Source organism: Bufo gargarizans, chromosome 5 (genome assembly GCF_014858855.1).
Source record: "Bufo gargarizans isolate SCDJY-AF-19 chromosome 5, ASM1485885v1, whole genome shotgun sequence".
Taxonomy (NCBI): Eukaryota; Metazoa; Chordata; class Amphibia; order Anura; family Bufonidae; genus Bufo; species Bufo gargarizans.
This window is the reverse complement of record NC_058084.1, coordinates 444498434-444519280: the sequence shown is the minus strand read 5'-3', so window position 1 is coordinate 444519280 and position 20847 is coordinate 444498434. Positions and strand designations below refer to the sequence as shown.

The 20847-nt window shown below is 44.9% G+C and overlaps 1 protein-coding gene and 1 long non-coding RNA gene across 2 annotated transcripts in view; one reads left to right on the top strand and one right to left on the bottom strand.

The window, feature by feature from the left end:
* LOC122938234 overlaps positions 1-4632 on the top strand; it is a 39405-nt gene extending 34773 nt beyond the window's left edge. Inside the window, exon 3 of the long non-coding RNA XR_006389992.1 lies at positions 3926-4632. This is a non-coding gene — a long non-coding RNA (uncharacterized LOC122938234). The remainder of the gene's footprint in view (positions 1-3925) is intronic.
* Positions 1-20847, bottom strand: part of KIAA1217 (KIAA1217 ortholog) — a 414351-nt gene that overhangs the window by 205600 nt on the left and 187904 nt on the right.

Below are 20847 nucleotides of genomic sequence, written 5' to 3'. Positions count from 1 at the left end.
ATAGGTATCTTAATTAAACAATCAGAAGTCAATTGACTTCTCTTCTTCTTCAATACCATTTACATGCATGATAGACTCAGGGGTGGACTGGCCGTAGACCCTCCTTATGGCCACCAGCCAGGTACACAAATATCTGATGCAATAATTAATGCTAGAAGCATCAGGTACCTATTCCCCTTGGCTGGCCAACCTAGGTCCCCTTCTAAATTCAATTGTATCGCTATCCTCAGGACGGTGATAAAGTTGAATACAGCAGAGGTGCTTCACTGTGCAATTTGGTTCTGCTGAGGCGGTATTTTTCTGTCCTCGCCTAGTTCTTTTGCACCACCTTCCGTCAATTTGGACACACCTACAACATGGGGCCACTTTTAGTGTTTTTTTCCGGGCCACTTTTAGTTTTTTTTTCCAGGCCACTTTAAGTTTCCAGTCTGTCTCTGCTCAGACTCCTCATCAACCTGTTATTTCAGAGGGGTAGAAGGGTATAAATGGCAGAAAGACCAAACGAAGACACAAAAGGATTGGACGGGTCAACCCCTTCTGCGAAATTATTATTTGCCCTATGGCTGCCCTTGGCCGATGGTTTGTTAGGCCCATGAACAGTAGTGTTTCGCCATCTCTCAGCTGAATATTCAATTTGATAACAATGCAGAATGAGAATAGTAGATGCCGTTTTGCAATATTATATGGGTGCCTCTACAAGGACACTCCGCCTCGCAATATTCTGTTTGACAGCACATTTTCACTTAGTTAACGGTGCTTTGTATGCGGTTTGATACAACGACACATGAAAGCTTCATCTCTTTAATGTTAGTTTAACACTTCATAAATTATACAACATGCCTTGCAGTGGATCCAATTAATATGACAAAGAGAAACATAAATAAATGAAAAAATAAAAATAATCCCCATCATTCAGCTACAGTTCTTCTTTGTACACAGTCTGACTTGAACAAACATTTTAGGGGGAAATTTCAGACGAATAAAATTTAGTGCCGACCAGCTGTTCATTTTATTTTCTGCCTGCATGAATGAGATGTGGGTCAGGAAGAGGTAACATAGGTGTAGGACAGAATATAAATGCCCAATTTCCTCACTCACAAAAATATATATAAATGAAAATAAAATAACTTTGCAAAGAGTTTGGATGAGAAATAAATATTCTCCCATTTTCAGTATATAAGTCTAAAACAATGCGTCTCCATGGTGACAGACTACAAAGTCTGTGTAGTCTGATGCTACAGTTAAAGGGGTTATCCAGAAAATGATAATGATAGCCTGTCTTCAGGATAGGTCATCATTATCAGATCAGCAGGGTCCCCTGACGATCAGCTGTTTCAGGGAGACACCCTCTCCCTGGAGCTTCGGGGAGCGCAGCCGACTCCCAGCCGCTATCCAAGCACAGCGCCATACATAGTACAGTGGCAGTGCTTGGTATTGCAGCTCAGCCCCATTTACTTCAAAGGGGCTAGGCTCCAACTAGGCCGCGTGACATCACATGACCGAGGAAGAGGCCGCGGAGATCACCGAGCGCCCGACCTCTTTATACAGCTGATTGGCGGGGGTCCAACCGTCCAGGGTGTCAGACCCCGCCAATCTAATTTGCAAATCAGTCATATTACAAGCGTTCATGTGCCATACAGTTTGCATTGGCACGTGTGAAGGCTCTTTTCTTTAAATAAGTGCTAACTTTTTATATCGGCAATCGACACTCATAGCCCTTATACTCCATTACTCCATCTGTCGCAATATACTTGCTATCCTACCAAATATAAGTTGTAGGTAACAGATGGGAGTGTGACTATAGGATCAGACTACAACGGGTTTGTAGTCTGTAACCATAGAGACACATAGATCCGCAAAGCAGCTGTAAACAATAAACAGAGAATATAAATATATTTAGTTTGTTATTTTTTTTCCTGTTAATGCGCAACATATATACTTCTTTTTAACCTAGAATAGGGGGCTCCATTGATTTTGTTGGGTTGCTAGTCTGTGCCTACTGCTGCCCTGCTACTTTGGTAATGTATGGGCATAGCTCCACTCACCCTTTGTCTATCACGGGTTCACAGCTCCGGCAGTAGACATGGGATGTCGATGTTCTGTCTATTGGGGATATTCTTCATTGAACCTCATCTCATTCTGCAGTATTGCAAGGGTTAAACCATTGGTCCTGGGTGCAGCTGCTAGGCTGTTTCTAATGTGTAATCAGCATCTGCTATGTGTGCTTTGCTGTTTGTCTCATTTTCTGCCTGAGCAATAAGTTTGCTAGCTCAATAGATCCTGCAAAAGTGCTATAATCTGCTTCCGTGTACCGACTTGTGCCTGATCACCAGATTCTGAACCTCTGCTGCCTGACCTGACCCATGCCTGATCACCATAAGCGCCTGTGCTGCCTTCCTTGACCTTTGGACTGCTTATCAGATTCGCACAAATTCTGTCTGCCGTTTAGGGTGCTGGTACACATCGCTGTTTTTACATGCATTCAGGATGCAGTTTTTTTTATTATTGTAGCTGGCTGAAATTAATTAAATCATTTCCACTATACAGAACACCAGGGTTTAATGAGGCTGCTAAACTGGCTAAATTGAAAACTACATTTTGAATGCATGTCAGAACTGCCAGCACCCTTACTGACTACAAATATTGCCTGATCCCTCGGTGCTTCGCAATGGTGTCTCTGAACTCTGTGGGTCAGCTGTCAACCACCCCAGGACTACTCCGGGAGACAGTGGCCTGGTGGCTCTCCTGCAGCAAAGTCCAGATTCCTGTAGAGGAGTTAAAGGGAGAATACCAGAGGACTGCCAGGATAATGCCCTTAGAATTAGTCTGAAGTCAAACAGGTTGGTTGACATCCACTGCCTGCAACAGGTTTTATTGTCACATAGGGAAAGAAAAAGGTAAGAAATGGCTGCTCCTTAAACGCTTGGGTAATACCCAGTTGGGCCCACTCTTCAACAGGAATAGCATTCATACTGTACTTCATGAGTTAAACAAACTTAAATTTTTTTGAGGAAACCTACAGTAGTTCCAATTGTCCATATCTAGATGATTTTGCACCATATTGTGTGAAAGGATAGGATATGCCATCAAGTAGTGATAGTGCGTGTCCAACTGTCAGGACCCCCACGAACCCTAGAATTACGGAATTGCAGAGTTCCTTTACAGTTCTTCCCTGCAGAAAAATTAAGATTCCAGACACCAGCTTAAAGAGGTGCGGTCCCCTCTCCTGACATGTTTGTTTTAGTTACTACTTGCATTCTCCATTTCTGGAGCATCTATTATTATGACTATGTTCTGCTATTCATTTATTATTTATTTTAGAAGAGCTACTAGCAGTTTGAAAAGAAGGTCCAGATGGGTAATACTAGTTGAGGTTGTGTCCCTGCACCATCTGACATTGGCAGCACTAATTGGATAATGTCGGACTGTGCAGGGACATGCCCCCCACTGGTAACATCCATCTGGACCTTCACTGCAAACTGTTAGTAGACCATTCACCACTTCTAGCAGGAATAATAAAGAAATGGCATATCAGACTCATAAGAATTGATTCTCCAGAATTGTTATTACATGAGGAATGGGAGTAGTTGCTGAGGTTCTCTTTAAATTTAGCGGTTTTTGACTTCCCTGTTTGGTCTGGGCCAGACGCTCCACTGTGCAGAACTTGCCCCGATCAGGACGTTACGACATATGTCATGACATTCTACAATAGAAACACCTTTTTTTTAGATGAGCAAATATTAAGAAATCTGCCCTGTTATAAATTCTGCATTTACACATTATTTGTTGGAATATTTTTTTGAAAAATCTTCAGTTAACAAGTTCTAATAACTGGTTTGCTAATACTGTACACAACTGAACTGCTAGAAGACTGTGTGAATGTAAGGATATGGACTCTGCATTCAGTTCTCGGTTTATATTTCAGGATCAGGACCTGATCGTAGATTATTTTTCCCTGGACCTCTGGGCCTCCCCTTTCCAGACATTTTTAAAATAAACCCATATTGAAATAACATTTCTGTGTGTCAATGATTCTTAAAATAGTCCCGGACCACACAGTCTGGAATATCTCCATACACATGGCTCAGTGCTGCCTTCTGACTCTCTCCAGTGAGATCTGGCATTGGTTATTGTCTACAAGTTGGAGGATAAATATACTAAGAAGTAACATCTGTAGAAAGACTGAGGAAGCCATAAACTGTTTTGTCTTCTGAAATCCTTTGGGCTGTGTAAGTCGGCTGACTCGATTGACCAGCTGCTACTTGGCATGTCTGTAAACTACAATAAGTGGAATCGTCAGGTCCCTGCCATGTTAATGTGGATACGATCTATGAAGACTTTTGTGGGTACCAGAGGAGGGACTCACATCCATCAGACACTTACGGCCTATCCTTAAAGGCTGAGGCCACATGGGTTGGCACTGATGTGGATGGAAACCTTGGCAGCACGCAGCCGATTGTAATAACTGTAACACCCCAGAGTGATGTTACCACTTCTGCACCTTGCCACTATATTTTATGGTCTAACCAGTATGTCACCTATATATTTATTTCCAGGTCCCTCAACACTGTGCATTTATAATATTGTTATGTAACTGTTCGTGTAATGTGCCTGGTTCACCAGCAGGTGGCAGCAAACACGGCAGAGCTATAGTTAGAATGGAACTCACCATTCCATTCTCCCCCACCCTTTAGTCAGAAGTGGGCCAGTCCTGCTTGCTACCAGAAGGAGGTGGGGCAGTTCTGGTTTGTGCTGACAGACTCCCTGTTGGAGCTGCCAGGATTCTAACCTGCTCCTTGGCTAAAGATAAGTCTGACTAAAAAGTGAAGTGCAGCATAAAGAAGAAGCCAAGTTACTAAGTCAGCTTGTCAGTACAGCAGAGTGAGAAAAAGATATAGCAGGGTTGAGTTTGCCTGCCAGTTTAATGCTAAAGCCTGCTGGAACCAAGACAAAGACTGAAACTGTTTGAAGAAACGTTTATTCAAAGTAAAGCTGACATTTAACTTCATCTCAAGGTCTGGACTCAAGTTATTCTTTCTAATCCCTCAATTATTCCCCTATTTATTGCTTCGGAGCCAAAGCCTAGGGTCCAGTGGTATCCAGGTAGGATCACCGTGACACACATAAAGAGACATTTAGGCCGCACTACACCACTCGGCATTCCTACACCTGGGACGCATTATAGAGAGGGCCCTGGGGTGAGGCTACCTGTTGCATAACCGCATAATGTAGATGTAGCTGAACAAGAAGAAAGAGGAGCACAGCTGGTTGCGATGTCAAAGGAAGATCCCACAGCCAGTCAGGAGATCAAGTGATCGCAGCCAGTATTGTGGAATTGGAGGAGCGACAGCAGGGCTGAGTGCTGTTCAAAGTGTCTTTTGCCCACAGAAGAGATTTTTAGGTAAAAGCCTGGAGAAACCCTTTAAGAAACTGCATGCCAATGAAGCTTTCCTCACATTGCGGATGCCTTGGTGCCACCTTCTAAGGCACTACCCTAACATGGTGTGTTAATGAGTACTAAAAGACACTAATGTTTCCAATCTAGTTTCCTAATAAATATACAGAAGACCAGGGGTGTAGCTAGAAGTGACTGGGCCCCACAGCAAATTTTGGTACGGACCCCCCCAACCCCCGCTGCACTTCGCAACTCCATCCTCCCATGCAAACCCCACTCCTTTGGCTAGTCAAGATCGCAGACAGGTGCAGACACGGGTTGGGGGCACAGGCAAAGGCCAGGGAGGTGCAGACAAGGGCCAGGGGCACAAACAAGGGCCAGGTGGGGCACATACAAGGGCAAGGAAGGACACATACAAGGGCCAGGGAAGTGCAGACAGGCAGGGGGCACAGGCCAGGACCAGGGGGACACAGATAAGAGCCAGTGGCACAAACAAGGGCCAGGGGTGCAGACAAGGGAAAGGGGCGCAGACAAGGGAAAGGGGCGCAGACAAGGGAAAGGGGCACAGACAAGGGAAAGGGGCACAGACAAGGGAAAGGGGCGCAGTCAAGGGAAAGGGGCACAGTCAAGGGCCAGGGGGGCACAGACAAAAGCCAGGCAGGGCACAGACAAGGGGCCAGGGGGCATAGACAAAGGGACCAGGGGGGCACAGACAAGGGCCAGGGAGGTGCAGACAGGGGCCGGAAGGGCACATGCCAGGGCGGTGCAGATAGGGGCCAGGGGGGACAGAAAGGGGCAATGGGGGCACAGGCCAGGGCCAGGGGGTGCAGATAAGGGCCAGAGGAGGCACAGACAAGAACCAGGGAGATGCAGACAGGGGCTGGGGGAGAGGGGTACAGGCTAGGGCCAGGGGGGCACAGACAAGGGCCAGGGAGATGCAGACAGGGGCCAGGGGGGTGCAGATAAGGGCCAGAGGGGGCACAGACAAGAACCAGGGAGATGCAGACAGGGGTCGGGGGAGGGGGCACAGACAGGGGCCAGGGGGTGCAGATAAGAGCCAAGGAGGCACAGATAGGGGCCAGGGGGGTGCAGACAGGGACCAGGGTGGGCACAGGCCAGGGAGGTACAGACAGGGCCAGAGGGACTGCACTGAAAAGGCCAGGGGGGCATAGGCAGCGCGCACATATCTTCAAAGCCGAGGAGTGAATGATGTGCGCTCGCTGCTGTGTCGCTGCCGTGCTGCTCCTCTTGCCTGTCCCGCTTCCTGTCTCTCCTGCCAGCACTCTCCAGTCAGGACAAGAACTTAGTAGGCGGGCTTAATTAGCATAGCGCGCTAGTGGACAGCGCCGTGCGCTATGCTGGCAGAGACAGTCAGTAAGGAAAATCAGCAGGGGGGATTGGCTGTCGGCGGTCAGAGACTGATGGTGATGTGACTGCACTGTAAGTGAAGAGCCCTGGCCTGAGATGATCCTCATGTTGTCTGACACTGAGACACTGCTCCCGGGCAGCCGCTTCCCCGGTAGTAACGCCACTGCAGGAGACCACCGCTCAAGTGACCCTTAGACCTCTTTCACACGTCAGTGAATCATGGACATGTATCTATTGACTTTCCATGGACCATGGGTCCGTGATGGCACCACGGAAGCATGGCCTATTTTTGTCTGTGATTATGGAGCCCTCATGTACATTATAGTCTTTGGGTTCAGGAAACCACAGGCACAATACATATGTTTCGTGATTTTCACAGACCTTTGGTAGAAGATGCTCTGGAAATTAATATCTGTGGAATAAGGATGACAGATGGAGAGCAAAAAAATGGAGAAAGTGTCCAAACGCGGATTCTTCACAGACATCTTTCACGGATCAACCACTGAGCATCTTGTCACAGATGTCATCAAGAGGTCTTGAGCTGGGGCAACACCTAGATCTTTTAAAGAACTTTTGATTGAGCTACAGCTGTCCAAAGCAGTAAACTGACAGTAAATTGCAGCTGTCACTCGATAGTTAAAATCATTCAAAGGTGCTACAAAAAGTCTAGGTGAAGCTCCAGCCTTACAAGATGCTGTTTTTTCAGCATCAGAAGTTTAGGGCACTAACATCGATAAGAAATGTTCATGCAAAGTTGTAATCTTCCCGAGGACGCACCTCCTTCCCTCAAGTGATCCTGAACAAGAAGTGAAATTGGAACATCTATCACCTCCTGAACCAGTCAGCATTATTGGGATTAGCTCACAGTTTGTAAAAAAAGAACTTTTCAGCTTAGCGGGTGTTAGGAGAAGATAGGTTCTGTTCTTCATCTATGTGAAACTATATTTCCAGGTCTGAGGAACACGTAAACATTACGTTGAAGTCTTATTATAAACAAGACCTGAAATGAACCCACCGCATTTCTTTATATGGCAAATTTTACTCTCTGCCACGTCAGGGAGAAAGAATTATTAGTTCTCCAATGTTAACCACTAGGTATATTGTATTTACTATGCAAGTGGGAATGGAACAAGAGAATGAGAATTCATCAATGTAAGGACTGACCTGACTAATGGGTTCTGCTGTAAATCCTAACTGTTCTGTCCTAAAGGTAAGCTATTATGTTTTTTAGTGTTGGGCGAGCATGCTTGGCCGAACACCAGTTCGGCTCAAGCATTGCTATGCTCGGCACATCGCGGTGTTCGGCAGAATATCAAGTGTGCTCGAGCGCGATGCTCGAGTCAGTGTATTTAAATCTAATTTAGCCTCTAGTTCTGAAAAGTTTCTGGCGGGATTCAAACTGACAACCTTCTACATTATAGCCAAGAATGTTAACCACTACACTATACAGCTACATGGCCAGTTACTAAAAAAAAATGGAGACTTCTGCTGTATAGGAATACTTACTACTAGTAACAGCAGAAGTCTCTTTTTTTTTTTTTTTTAAGTAACTGGCCATGCAGCTGTATAGTGTAGTGGTTAACATTCTAACATTCTCGGCTGTAACGTAGAAGGTTGCAAGTTCGAATACCGACAGAAACTTTTCAGAAATAGAGGCTAAATTAGATTTAAATACACTGGGTCACTGGGTGTCCCCAAGCACTGACTCCATATTTGGACACAGCTATATATGGATTCAGAGCATGGACTCCTAAGCCGAACTAGAGTCCCGACACCCTCCCCTCTTCAGAGCAGGGGGTGCCTGGTTTAATGCTCGGGTTCTCTCATTGACTACCATTGTGCTCAGGTGCTCTGTAGAGTGTCTCTGTAGAGCACCCAAAGTGTTCTACTTGAGCAAATGAGCATTTTGACCAACACTAATATTTTTCAATTAAAAGAGTTTTCTGGGACTTGGATATTGATGACCTACACTCAGAATAGGTCAGTGGGGGTGTCCAACATTCAGTACCCCAATTGTTTTGGGCAGCTGCTGGTGCCAGAAACTATACAGTAGATGGAACGCTCTGTCCACTCTATAGTTTCAGATGTTGGCGGCTGCTAAAAACAGCGAATTTGTGGGAGTTCCAATGCCGAAACCCCATTGATCTAATGTGGATGACCTATCCTAAGTATAGATCGTCAATATCATATAAGTGTTGGAAATTTCCCTTTAAAAGGTATGCCTCATATATTAATTATCATTTTCATTAATTAGATGCAAGTCTGCAAAAGTAAAATAATGTGTTTGCTATGCTTTTTAGATTTACAGTTTTTTTTTTTTATAACTCTCTCAGAGCAGCCATTACGAAGATATTCATTTTCTTTACGATAATCTTTATTGCAGTTTATTTTATTTGTTTCCAGTTTTGTTAAACATAACATTGTGTAAAAGAAGGCAAGACCATCATAGCGCAATGAACAATAAATGGTTAGCAAAAACAATGCTCAAGTAATATTGCTAACATTAGGGGGGGGGGCCTTCACGGCAGCTATAATGGTCAGAAAAGTGTCAATAGACTAATATAGCCTCCAGAAAGAGATGTAGTACAGCCCCATTAACATAGGGATTAAAAACAACCTGGAAAGACCCCCTGAATCCAGTGGACTTACAGAAGCCACATAAATGCCTCTGCTTTGTCATCCAGACTGGGACATGCCTGGGCCAAAGGTCCGCTCCGTTCGATTCTCTCCATAAATGAACTAAGCTTGTGGATGTGCAACTCTATATAGTCTTTTATAGTCTCATTGTTACACAAGGCATTTCTGAAAAGTTCCAGAAGTCAAAGGTGCAGAAGTTCACCTAAATCTCATTAATATAAACACCTTAAGAAGTGATAATCTTGAAATTATTATCCAGTTTGGTACATAACACAGAGCAGAAAACAGTGATTTGGGCTAACAAGCCGCGAAGGCCCGTTTATTGATCTCCACGTATTGTGATTCATCTTCTCACTGAACTTCATTCTACAACAGCTTTCGGTCAGCACCGAGGCCGAAGCCACACACTTAGCCGCATCCAGAAATCCAATCTCCTCTTGATGCTTGTGTCAAGTATTCAAGTATCTCATTAAGTAGAAACCAACATGCAGACTGGCTTCTATTACTGGAGGCACAAATCAACCATTGCATAATGGAGAGAGACATCTAGCATGGGATGAAAATAACAACATGGGGACAAAAGGGGGGGAATCACCAAGGCACAGCCAAATATCATTTCCTTATATAGGAATCTAATACGCGACTGGAATCAGTGACCGGATCTGATACAGTTACTCTTAGTGGTCCCTGTCCAACACTGTGTAAACACTGAGAATACTCCTTCATCCTTTAAAGGCTATGGATACCTTTGGACACTTTTTTTTATTATTATTGTCTACTGGAATATATATATTTTTTTTTCAATTGGTCAACAGTTTTTCCTCTACGACTTTTACTTTCGGTGCATCAGCAGACTGTTGCTCTGACAAGTCTGTCTGCAGCCCTTTCCTACCAGGTCATAAACACTCATTACAGCTATATTATTATCAAACTGATAAGGATTTAGCTTAAATAAGGCTACTTTCACACTAGCGGCACGGACCTCCGGCAGGCTGTTCTGTCGGGTGAACAGCCTGCCGGATGTGTCCTGCCCTAGTGACCGTGTGCCCCCGGACTACCGCTCTGTCCCCACTGACTATAATGGGGGCGGAGTTCCGGCGGAGGCACGGCAGCGCACACGAGAGGCTGCCGGAATAAATGTTGAACATGTTGTAGTTTTATTACGGCAGACACTCGCCGTGCCTCTGCCAGAACTCCACCCCGCCCCCATTATAGTCAATGGGGACGGAGCGGCAGTCCGGGGGCACACGGTCACTAGCGGCAGGAGGAATCTGACAGGCTGTTCACCCGACGGAACAGCCTGCCGGAGGTCTGTGTCGCTAGTGTGAAAGTAGCCTAAGTGTATGGCTACATGCACAAGACCGTATGTATTTTGCGGTCCGCAGATACTGGCCGTGTGCATTAAGCATTTTCCTAAGAGCTCATGCATACAAATGTATTTCTTTCCGTGTCTGTTCCATCTTTTTTGCAGACCATATGCGGAACTATTCATTTCAATGGGTCCACAAAAAAAAAAAGCGGAAGTTACTCCGTGTGCATTCCGCTAAAAAAATAGAACATGTCCTTTTTTTGGCCACTTAACGGACAAGGATAGTATTGTTCTATTAGAGGTCAGCTGTTCCGTTCCACAAAATACAGAATGTACATGGACGTCATCCGTATTTTTTTTTATCCGTTTTCTGCAGACCGCAAAATACATACGGTCATGTGCATGAGCCCTAATAGAACTGCCTATTCATTTGCTGAATGGCCGCACAGATGCGAACAGTACACGGATGACAACTGTGCGCTGTCCACAATTTTTACGGACCCATAGAAATAAATAGGTCAATGTGCGGATCAGATGCGGACCCAAACAACGGTTGCATGCATGAGGCCTAATCCGGCATTTCCGGATTCTCTACTTCACCGCCGGATCGCCATTGACTGTAATGAGGTCCAGAGGTGATCCAGCAGCTTTTTGGCATAAATTATGGATTTCGGACAAAAAAACTCTGGATGCAAGTTTGTTTTTTTTTTTTTCTCTGGCGTCAGACGGCATTTGTGCCAGATCAGGCAGGTGGATCCCTATGACCCAGATGTGAACAAGGCTTTATGGGTTGTTTATGCGCTAAAAACTATTATAGATTGTCCATGAACATTATTTATTATTAATGCGCCATTCATTCCACAGCGCTGTACATATGATAAGGGATATACATACTACATAATACAGACAATTGCACTAAGAGTGAACAAGACGAGTTACAAACTGGTACAGAAGGAGAGAGGGCCCTGCCCGCGAGGGCTTATTAAACTGTAAAGGTGTGTTCCTATCTAAGATATCTCTCCAATCACTTCAATAGGAATCACTCCCATAAAAGAGAATGGAGAACTAGACCATAGATCTCTCCATTATTGTTTCCAGGACCCTATTACTCCCTATGATCCTGAATATAAGAAAAAAAAGAAAAAACATTCCTCCCCATCGAGAAATGTTCTGTCCTCCATATTGTGCGGGAAGACAGATATTTCTTGCTTGACATAAGACTTCCACTTATACATTGTGGTTTTGGATTACATATTATGACTTTATTATACAGGGTTCTGGCCTTTGCTTCTAAATCAGAGCAGCAAACAATGGAGGACAATGATCAGTCATCCACACTGAGCGCCGGGAACACAAGCAGATGATACATTATCCGAACAGTACAGATCAATTACAGCCTGCAAGAATTCTCCTTGAGAGAGGGGAGAATGCACTGAAATATACCATACCTGAAGCCCATGAAGCTAAGCGCTGTCTTACTGTGTATGAATAGAATTTAGAACCCGGCGCCTATAAATTCATAATTGTTTCTTTATATAGAAGCGCCAGCTATATTAATATACTCAGTGTCACAAGTTCTCTAATATATCCCAGTATACAGCTAGTTGGGCTCAGGATAAGTTTATATATCACTGCTGCTTTGGTTTCTGCTGAGTGTATGATTTTTCCAGTCTATCAATTGTTTTTATAACTTTTTTGACACTGTAGATAATTGCTAGGCACAATAGGAAAGTATCCAATGAATGTATTAAGACCATACGCCTCCAGGCAATGTAACTTCTCTTCTTTTATAAAAACAGAGCAGCTGTTGCTTAAAGGGCATCTGTTAACAGGATCAACTCCATTAAACCAAGCATACTGCCTGGTAGGGTTGATCCAGCTGATTAAAATGATACCCTTTTTGTGAAAATCAGTTTTGCCGTTCCTGAGAAAAAGTGCTATTATTCTTTAAGCAAATGACAGCCTCAACCCACAGAGGGGCGGGGCCTAGCACCTCACTGCTCCTCATCTCCTCCCCTTTCTAATGCTGACCACACCCCTCAGTGTACTGAAGTGCTCATCTACGTTTCTCGGGAACCACACAACCGATTTTCACAAGACAGATATCATTTTAATCAGCAGGATCAACCGTGCCAAGGAGAAAGCCTGGTTTAAAGTGATTCTCTGATCAGTAGCTGGTCATCACTGCAATCGGCACACCGTAATGACCTAGGGCCTGGTGGCATATAGAGGAGAGGAATCAGGACTAACACATCTTTTTTGATTTAAGTAATTTCTATAGAGCAAGTTTGTTATGTTCAAGCCTAACTGTGATCTTAACTTATCCTTGCTTCTGCATTTGACCTTCAAATCTGTCATCTGATACTTTTAGTCCAACTTCCGGATTTTGACCCCTGCTCTTACTTCACCAATCATTACCTACTCTGGGGTACTCTTGGAACACAACTGGAAAAGTCAATTTCTTCTTGGGGTTCTTACGATAGAAGATTGTGTCACAGGCAATGCCATTGTGTTGAATGTATAGTTTTTGTGTTTAAACTGTAAAACTGTAAAGGATTGGCTGCTATGTTATGTCCTCAGTTCCCAACCAGGTCCACGGGGGTGGTAGCCTTGTTGGAAAATGTGAATAAAAGGCAATGCTTGTGTGGTCAATAAAGGTTCCTGTTTTACATTCAACATAGAGCCTCGTCTCATGTGTGTGGGGATTGCTATACGCTGTATACTCCCCTGGCTCTAACCCCTAGCTCTTGTAAGAGCTGTTCCTGTTCCTGTGGTGGTTACGGTGTAGAGCGGAGTGCTTGGAGTCCTCGGGAAGCACTAGGAGCATCCATCATGGAGGTACCCAGTCGGGGTGCCAGGAGATCCCTTACAGCATCCTATCCTGCCCAAAAAAACGGAACGCACACGGAAACAAACAACTTTCGTGTGCATGTAGCCTAAAGCTGTTGAACTTTTACCAAGTCTGGACTCTTACTCCACCAACTATCACTCTCTCCTTTATTGCTACGGAGCCTAACCCTCGGGAGCGACGGTATCCAGGTAGGAGCACTGTGACAAACAAAACGAAGGTTGCATCACCACCCGGCATGCCTAAAAACGTAGGATACGATTGGCCCTGGGGGAGGGGGGGGGCGGTGCAGTTGCAGGCTCTTAACAAGCTTTGCCTCTGATGCCACCAGATGTATGGTATGAAACACTTCTACAGGACTACAACTCATTTTGGGCATCCCTACGTGGCGGTCTTAAGGTTACAGTGTTAAGAGACCTGTTCTACGTATTTAGGGATATGGCTCTTGAAATCAAAACTTGGGGTTGAGTCTACTATAGAGCACTGCACATCGGCACTAAAATGTGACTCATATTTATGTATTCCCGGAGAGCTCCTTAAATTATCCACTGTAACAAAGGATTGGAAATGTTCACTGCCATAAAACGTTCATCTCCGCCTGAACATCTGAGCTTGTCGTACATGAACAACTATTTTACCCATGTTCTGTTTGGCTAAGAGATGAAAGCTTTGGAATAATTCATCTTGTTTTTTAATCTCCTAACCGTGTCTTCCACAGCGGGGGGCAGGAAGGGGTGATGCAGCTACATGCCAGCCAGCCTATTGATCCCTGGGGTGAAAAGATGAAATCAGCGGATTAATCGCTGCACTTTAGTGTTTATTGAGTTTACTGAAGATCTGCCCCGCTGAGGATCTGAGTAGTCTAATGGCTGCTTATATGGTGAGGGGTGATTGATGTCTTTTACTCACCTGGATCAGACACCTGGCACTACATTAAAACTGAGAACGTCTGCACTGATGGGGGAAGGAGGGGGGGGATATTATACAGGTCCCCATGCCAAGAAATGATAAAAAATAAAGATTAACTTCCATCTAATATTTCATATGATATACTAGTAGCCTACATGTCAATATGATATGTTTTTTGTTGTTTTTTAAATAAAAAAAAAGTTGGTGGATGATTTACTTGATACAATTTTTTTAAAGTCACGCCATGTATTCTACTTCCTGTTCTGGCTCTTTAACGTCCTCCTTGTTTGGACTTTTAGCATGGCAGACAGTCTCACTTAAAAAGGTTTTCCGAGATTTTTATACTAATGACCTATCCTCCTGACAAATGAACGTGTCGTCACTGGCCTAGGGTAAGCTCAGAAAAGGCCGTAGATGATCGGCGGGGGTCCCGGGTGTCATATCCCCACCGTTCAGATCTGATGACCTATCCAGGGGATAGGTCATCAGTATAAAAGTCTTGGAAAAAACCCTTCAAGGCCTTTTTCACACGAGCGTGACAGAATGGCTCCGGATGCGTTCAGGATCCGTTCAGTGAAACTCGCACCATTTTGCAAGCAATTTCAGTCAGTTTTGTCTGCAATTGCGTTCAGTTGTTTCTGCAAGTGCAATGCGATTTTCACGCAACCATTAGTGAAAAACACATCGCACCTGCACTTGCTTCCAGATGCGATGCGTTTTTCACTGAAGCCCCATTCATTTCTATGGGGCCAGGATTGCATGAAAAATGCTGAATATAGAAGATCACGCAACGCAGAACTGATGATAGAAAGAAAACGCTCATGTACACAGACCCATTGCACGCGCGTAGAAAACTCGCTCGTGTGAAAGGGGCCTAACTTTAAGCCAGGCCGTTACTGTGACCAGAGAGGGAAGGGAGAAGGGGGGCGAATGACGCAATTAGGTCATCACACAATACACTAATCAATACAATGCTCTTGTGGGTATCTATCTTAAGACCTATTAAGGGAACAATAGAGCTGTTATCCCAATTCCACACCTATTATTATCATGAGGACTAAGTTTCAGATAACACCTTTCCCTCACAGCATGAGTAAATTGACAACGGATAACTTATCTACTGTATACAGTGTTACGGATACACTGTTAGGGATCAAGATGGGTCAGTGGTAATGTGGAACCACTGTGCCAAATAACTGGTTTGACGTTGGACGAACCCTAAGGGCGTTATTCTGGCGCCTCCATGGTATTCATCCTTTAACCTCTAGACAGAGATGTGGACTTCGCTGCAGGTTAGCGACCAGACCTCTACCTCCTGGGATGGTTCCAGCTGAAGAACTCCGGTGCAAGCACCTGGAATAACAGGAAACGCACCAAAATGACAGGCACTGTGTGAACAGGCACGAAGAATAGAATGCAGGTCAAATCATGAAGAAATCATGAACAGAACTAAACTGAGACCAAACAAGCAGGGTAACACAGACCGACTATAGCGGGATCAGGTCAGAGGCGACAACCAACACATATCGTACACACAGACTGGCAAGAACTGGACAGAGAATAGAACAGAAGCAGATACAGAAACCGTCGCTGCTGCTGCTCAGCCGAGACTGAACATGTAGCTGAGCCCATTAGCCCAAAATAAACAGAAAGAGGCATTAACCCCTACAAGGCATAAAGCATACACAGCAAGCAGGAGGCGATTAACCCCTGCCTTACTGAACAGAGGGGAGACACAAACACAATGGTCATGTTCGCAGCACAAGTATCTTCGGCCTTACGCACATGACAACTTGCCCACATGGCTTTCAATGGGACATGGTGAAAATACATCGTTTTCGTAACATATAGGAGTTTTATCTCTGACTGCTGCAAAAAGACAAGATGCTGTATTTAATTTAACAAAAAAGTACTGCAGGAAAAAAAAAAAAAAGTCTGAAAAAAGTTTTCTATGAATTCTTTTTTTTTTTTATCCCCCTTTCTGATAGAGATGTCCCTTTTTTAGCCTTTAGCCTGTTACTGAACCAAGTGTAAGAGTTTTCCCTTTAATTATTAATACAATAAATAGACTGAGTGTGTACATATACTGTAGATTAATATGTTCATCTTCGGGGGCCCTTTCTGCCCCCCAAAGATGAACAACCTGTGGAGGCAATCATACTTACCTGCACCCCGCAGCTGGGTTCTGGCTCCTTTAGTCCCCCCGCTGCCACCGTCTTGCTCCAGTCTCCGTGTAGCAACATCCTGTTTGGCGCTTGTGACGTGGCCACTGCCGCCAATGACTGGCTTCAGCGGTACTGTGTCCTCCATGTGTAATGTCACTGGGTCAAAGGAAGCATGGATGACACGTTACCACTGTTGCCAGTCATTGGCTGCAACGACCACATGACCCCCCTTCAAGCAGAGTGCTGAAACGCAGAGTCCAGGAGGGAGGCAGCAGCGGTGGGGGACTGAAGTAGCCAGAATCCAGCAGCAGGGAGGGAGCAGATAAGTATGCGTCCCTCCTCAGGTCCGGTCACATGAGAAGGGAGGGAAGGGTCCTGAAGATGAACACCCCCTTTAACTGTGTGTGGGCTGTGGTGCTTCATCATGGATAAAATAGTCACTGAGGGGTCACAAAAAGGATGGGGACTATTGAATAGAGAAGAGAACAGCGCTAGGCTGCAATACCGCACACAACCTGTGGACAGGAGCGGCGCCGCTGGGTTTGGAAGAAAGACGTCATGTCTTTCCAATTTGTACAAGTTCCGTCTAATCTTTCAAAACTTTAAATTACTGTTCAGTGACATAAAGGAGAAGCCAACGAAGAAAAGGAAATTAGTGGCAATCTTCAAGTCGGCATCCTCTCGTCCCCAGCATGCAGATTAGAGAGCGTTTACCATGATTATTCTCCGCTGACCCCTGCTAATCCTCATCATTTACTGACAACTTTCATGTAAATAATATACATCTGCTGCGAGCAGTAAAATGAAGCAGCTGACTCAAATCACCAGCGCACCGCCGCAATGAGCGTCTTCTGTCTCCACAGATGTTCTGTACGTGGAGATCACATATGTCACCGCCAAAAGCGGTCAGCCTCGCAAGGATCGGCGCACTGACAACCGCCTGCTTAGCGTGAAGACAAACTATTGAGTATACCGACATTTATAAACGTTTGTCCTTTCCCTTTAAGTTACAGAAGTACTCATATTGTAAGAATGGAAGAATTTAGCAAAATTATTTACCAGTATGTGGCCTTACCCTGAGTCCCAACAATTTACAAGAAAAGAGGGTTGTCAGGCCTTGGAGCCGCTGACCCCTGTCTACGTCCCAGTGGTGATTGACTATTATTGACGCTGCTGTGACCTCTGAGGCCTGTCATTGGCCTCAGTGGTCACTGGACCGAGCTGTACTCGCTCCTGTGGGGACAGGAAGCAGCTGCGAATGGAGCAACGGTGGGACCACGGACAAGCAAGTGGGAGTTGTCATGTTTAGGGCTGGACAATCCCTTTATTATATGTGCACAAAAATATATGGGGGGGGGGTTATCAAAATGTGTAAGATTTTCAATTTTTACGCCACTCAACTTCAGTTTTGAAAAGTGGGAGGGAAATTGGAAGTGGACTATGTTAATAGGTGTCACTGCAGATCTAACAGTCACTTGTTTAAAAGTTGCAAAAAAAATTGAAATTCACTTTAGTGGGCAGAGGTGGCATAGGAAAAGGGTAGAAGCCTTTCTAAATTAAGATGCACCAAATTTAACATATCTTTGATATATTTGACACACTTTTTGCCACCTCGAAGTTAAAGCAAAATTGACTTCAGTAAGTCTCTTTATGATACATTGCCTCCAAAGACTGAGCTGGAATCATCGTCTGGGAGGTTCCTCTACTCTTAGAAGTGAGTTTTATATACTTATAGATCCAGAAATTCTGATAATCCAGCACTATCATGTGAATTTTCATAAAACCTGAGAGACTGTGCTGGTGTCACGACGGACGTGCACTCAGACTCACAGATAAACCAACAACCAGGCTCTAGGCGAGAAGCAGGGGACGGGTCACCTCCTAGCCAATCCCTGACCTCTCTCCCTGCACTGCTCAGCCCACATTCAGAACTTGGCGGTAGGAATGATGTGTCCCCCGTGCCTGGGCTGAAACACCCTAGATTCCCTGAGATGATGAAGAGGGGAAATAGAAGCAGCCTGCTCGCACAGAACCTGGATGGGAGAGATGACACAAAAACAACCAAGACAGCAAACATCAAAACTAGAAACCACACTTATCTTTTCTGAGCTGGAACTGACAACCAACCTTCCTTGGTCCTAGACCAAAGTGATGTCTATAACCCGCTCAGAGCACTGGGGTGGAGTGCTATTTAAACGAATGACCCCACCCAGTACACCTGATGGAAGGCGGATCCAGCACGGCTCCAAAACAAAATACTAAACACGCTGCTGCTATTCTGGCCTGACCTCCGCACATAGTCAGAGCAGGACATGACAGCTGGATTTTCAAGTCCTGTGGGCCCTGGCGCCTGCCTGGAGTTGTCTTGTGCTGACGCTGGCCCTGTCCAGGAGTTGTATGAATGTCTAAGAGTAGGGAATGTTTTAAGAATATCAACATTGGTGTACACAGATCTCCTAGGGCCCCATAGCAAAGCATAGTATGGGCCCCCCCTGCCCCACCCAATTTCCTAGTACTCCTCCGACCATCACTCCCAGGCAATGCAAAAGCACAACACCCCAGATTGGTGACGAGTTTAATGAAGAAGAAATTTTAATTTAAAAATTGAAAGAAAACAAGTCTTCACCCACTTTATCCAACTTCTATGTCGGGAAAAAAGTAGAATAGCTGCTTCATAAATATGGCATTCATTCTGAGCACCATATTTCTCAATGCATTTACACCAGACAACTGGCAAAAATATATTGAGAAACCTGCTTCTCTTCTATTACAAAGAGAGCTGCTTGCAGCCACCACCAGGGGGAGCTCAGTGCATACAAATGTATACAGTTATTAATTACTGGATGCTAGAATAATCTTTTTGCATTGAGCTCCCCCTAGTGTTAGCTGCGTGAAAAACATAGTGTTTTCTTGTTGGGAGAAGTCCAGCACTGGGCTCCCCTCCCCCTGGGCCTTGCAGCAGTTGTGTGGTCTGCCTCCATTGAAGGTACACCACTGAATATCAGATATAGGACATGTGCTGAAGATGCCCTTTGAATATTTACTCAGGTTTTTTGATGAGGCAAGGAGAAAATACGTAGAAACTAGTGTCAGGCAGCTGCTGCCAAGGCCAATAAGATAATGTGTTGCATCAAAATGTCATTTTCATAGCAGTGCACATATTGTATATGCAACATAAGAGGCCTCATTCACACATCCGTGTCTGTGGTATGCCTAGGACGGCACAGTCCGTGTTTAATCCATGACACTGTCCGTGACCCATCCGTGGTTCTCAGATTTTAAGTCCATGTGTCATCTGAAGTTATGTAGAGGCCGGCGCCAGGTATAGGGCTTATTAAGACTGGCGTCTAAAACGCTGGTCTTAATAAATGTGCCCCTATGTGTGTAAGGGATCCATAATCGGGGGAAAATAAGGCATGCTCCCGTGGTGTCACCACAGGTAAACTACGGATGTGGTTAAAGTCAATGGGTACATGTGCAGTCCCCGGAGATTACGGACAGCACACGGACGTGATTCACCGACATGTAGAAGAAGCCTACAACGGAAGGTGATACTTTTTGAAAATGTATTTGAGATCCATTAACCTTCAATGCCACCGTGAAGGTGAAGCAGATGCCGCGGGTGTGTTCCTATTCATCCTGCACCCAAAACATCTATTCATGCTGCACGTCTTCCACCTGAATATAAGGACAGATCAGATGTTCTCCTGTTTACTAGCAAACAGCATGAAGTCAGCCCAAGGTGTCACTTCTCCAATGTCCCATTCATCCTACTGTAGTGGTGAGAAAGACATCGTAAAGAGGTATTCCCAGTCTTGTAATGATATAGCTATAGGATATGTGATCGCATATTGATCAGCGTACGTCCCTGCACATTGCTGCTCCCATCCCATTAATGGTTGTACATTTGATCCAATGCCTTGAAAGGGGTTATGCCATGATTGATGCAAAAATGAAAATCAGACATGTAGTGTCCCACTAGGTAAAGGTGGGCACTGCACAGGTTAATGTGTTGCATTGCATTAAATGTCATGTGCATGTTTTTCCCTGTATTATCTGGGTGTCAGGCCTGTCAGGGTGTAGTTTAGCCTCGCAGACGTTAGAGGGAGCTGGAGAGCCCTAGTTACATATAGGAAGGCCCAGACAGGGAAGTGTTAGTTCATTCCAGGGGACTAGAGGAGTCACCTCGTCCACCTGAAGCTCCTGAAGCTAGGAT